Source organism: Mus caroli, chromosome 12, assembly GCF_900094665.2.
Source record: "Mus caroli chromosome 12, CAROLI_EIJ_v1.1, whole genome shotgun sequence".
NCBI classification, from domain to species: Eukaryota; Metazoa; Chordata; class Mammalia; order Rodentia; family Muridae; genus Mus; species Mus caroli.
The window spans coordinates 101,100,616-101,104,075 of record NC_034581.1 but is presented as its reverse complement, the minus strand read 5'-3'; positions in this window follow the sequence as shown (position 1 = coordinate 101,104,075).

Genomic DNA, 3,460 nt, shown 5'->3' with positions numbered 1-3,460 from the left:
CAGAGAGACAGAGAGACAGAGAGACAGAGAGACAGAGATGTACAGAAAGAAAGAGTAAGTAATATAGCCTGCATTCTCAGCTAGAAAGAGACTAATCTTGGCCTTACAGCCCCTAAACCCTCCCTCCTCTGAATGTGATCCTATACAGTTGTTGTAAAATGGAGACATCCTACTGAAAGCACGTTTCCTGGTTCCTGTTCACCAACTGAATCCACTGCTGCGAGTCTGTTACTGTGGGAAGATGCCATGTGAATCGCGATGACAGAACTCTGGCCACCCAGCACTCACTGAATGGATGGCAGTTTCCCACAGACCCACATGACTGGTCCCAGGGCCTTGAATTATGGGACTCATGCCCTAGGGATCTAGGCACAGCCAAGGCTACCAAACAAGCATCAGACTCCATGGATATATGCTGAAAGAATATTTAAAGAATGTTCTGGATATTTGGGTGCCTCTTTATTTAGACAAAAGGCTTCCCAGAGAACTCAAGACAACAGTAGATGCCAGCAGCTCCCCAGTCTAAATGTTGTTATCCCTCTTTTACTCCCATCACTGCCTTAAAAATATATGTCACTATTTTTTCTTGCCTCCCTCACGCTCACAGACACAGACACGCATATACACTATTTTGTCAAAACAGTCACCACACGATCCCGTATTGCACCTTGGCAAACTTGTACCCTCGCTAAAATTACATGCAGTAAAGTTTGTTGGTGGTTACAGTTTCTAAAAAGACACAATATCCCATCTCATCAACTTCAAGTTAGATGTCACTTGGAAAATTGGGTGCAAGCCTCAAGTGTGCATGCACCGGCACACAAACGTGAGAGTGCGCGCGCACACACACACACACACACATCCTGAGATTTGCACCTCATGGGGTGCAATCAGATCATATGCCAACACAGACAGGGCGCATGTCTGAATTTCTTTGCTGATCCCAATTACTTGCAGCAGAAGGTGTGTGTGTGTGTGTGTGTGTGTGTGTGTGTGTGTGTTCCTTCCACCCTAGAAAGATGGACTTTCCCCCAACGTGTACAGTCAATTCTTCTGCCTTTTGTCTTTTGGGTTGGATGAAGGTGGGCAGTTAGATTTGTCCCACACTTGCCCAGGACGTTCCAAAAGGAAGCCAGAGGATCGGTGTCCTTGGCAGAGCTGTGGCTTTGTGCACAGCACAAAGAACAGAGGCTAAGAGCACCCGCGAGCTTGCATGGCAATCCCCATTGCAGAGGGCCCAGCCCGCTGTCCCTGGTGCTGAACTTGCCTTCACCGGGGACTGATTTGGCCTTGTTATTCCCCACCCCCACCTCCCATTTGATCTAATATTTAACACAGGAGCTCTACAACGCGCTTTTTAGCTTCCACTGGCAATCTGGAAGTCAAGGCCACCATGACCTCATTTCTGCTTGCACTGCAGTGGCTGTAGCCTGCAGAGAGCTTGGCCCCTGCCCTTCATGACATCCACTCCCTGCTGGGCATGACCGGAACCACCCTGTCATCTTTGTACTCAGTGTGGACTTCTACCTAACATCACATCCACTTCAATTATTTTTTGACCTTAGAAGATATCTAAAGGAGAAACAGCAAACAATAGCCTTGAAGCTCCATGTTCGACACAGTGTTGTATGTCCTGGGCGTTTGATATGGGCACCAGCTCTTTCCCTGTGCCCTGTACCACTTCCTGACCATCCCGACTCCTCACAGTAGCCACAAACTCTGGATAGTGGATGCAACTCCCTTGGGGAAGGACCGCAGGAGTGAATGGGAAAACCTGGGTTCACATTCTCTCTTCAAAGTCATCCCCTCTGAAATGCTGCCATATCCTTATCTGTGAAAGACCAAGGGGGCAGTGAAATAGTGTCCATGACACTACCAGGCAAAGCTTGGGTGCATAATAGACCCTCAAAGATATGTGTCTCTTTGATTCAGTGCAAACAAGTCAACAGAAGGACAAACTAAAGCAGCAATGGCAACCGAGTCTTGTGAAGCCAGAAATAAAATAGTTATAAAAGAAGTGACTTTAGCTGTGTCTTTTCAATATGAAATTTGTGTGTTGGAAAATTATAAGTTCTCCAATCAAATCTATGTTGGAAAGTGCATGTAACACACACCCACACACTCTCAGACACTAATATATACACGTAAGTATGCATATCCACCTACTCAATACATGTATTCATATGTAAATACACACTTACATGTACATACACTAAAACACACTTTCATGTATACCTATAGAGATATACACACATACAATGTCATATGCACACTCAGACACACAGACACATACATGCCTACACACACACTGATAAGCATATACATATATACACACTCACACTACACATAGGTACACAGACACTATTATGCACATGTATGCATGCATATTTACATATTTACTCATTCACACATTCACATGCATACCTAGTATATGTACACCTATGTGTATACATTCACACACACAGACATGCTCTTCCATATAAATCCTTACATACAGACACACACACACATACACACACACACTACATAGTTAAGCAGAGAGACTGCTGTTTGGCCAAAGTCAGCTTCCTGCTCTTCTTCTCCACACACTGTCCACAGCTCCAGTTTGTTCACACTGGCCTCAAGCTCAATTCTCACCAATGGAATGGAGCAGAGGAGTGAAGGTCCCTCCTATCAAACTTCCTCACTAATGATGACTCTACTCCATGCTCTCACTGCATCCTAACAGTTGGCTGAACATGACAGAGCCAAGCTGCTCAGCATGGGCAGAGCCCCACGATGGAAAGGGTCTGGTCTCTGAGTTACAGCATCAACGGCGGCCACACGCCTCTTGGGTGCTGATGTTGGAGCTCCATGCACCTCAGCAGTTTGACAGTGTTAACAGTTTATAACCATATTGATCTGAGATCCACACCTCATATAGTTTTGAAGCTTGGGGGCCTCTTACAGAACATGATGGCCACCCAGTGAGACTGCCCCAGGTCACAAAGCTGTCCTTCTCATATTTGAGAATGCTCGATGGAAAAAAAATCTTTTAACTGGTTATAAGCAAACACTGAGCTAAAGGTTCCCACTAGTCAGTTGCCCAGCCAACTAAGAAGAATGTAGCGTTTAGCTTAGACTCAAGTTAAGAGGATTATCAAGGCCATTTGTGCAGAGGGAACTTTCCATCCCACTGACAACTACTTGGCTCCTCCTGATCGTCTGCTGGTCCTCACTGGCTTTGGCTGTGGTTAATTACACAAAGGGACCACTGTAACTGTCCTTGTAGGAACTCTGTCCTGACCTCTGTGACAGGGACAGCAGTCAGAGAAGAGCGCTGTATGTGCCCCCAAATTACCCTGAATCTCTTGGTTACAGGAAGCTGAAGCTGAAAGCTACAAGTCTAGACAAGTCTCTGTGACCTGACCAGTGCTCTGTTCTGCCCACTGGAAGGTCCCACATATAGGAGGCAGAGAGT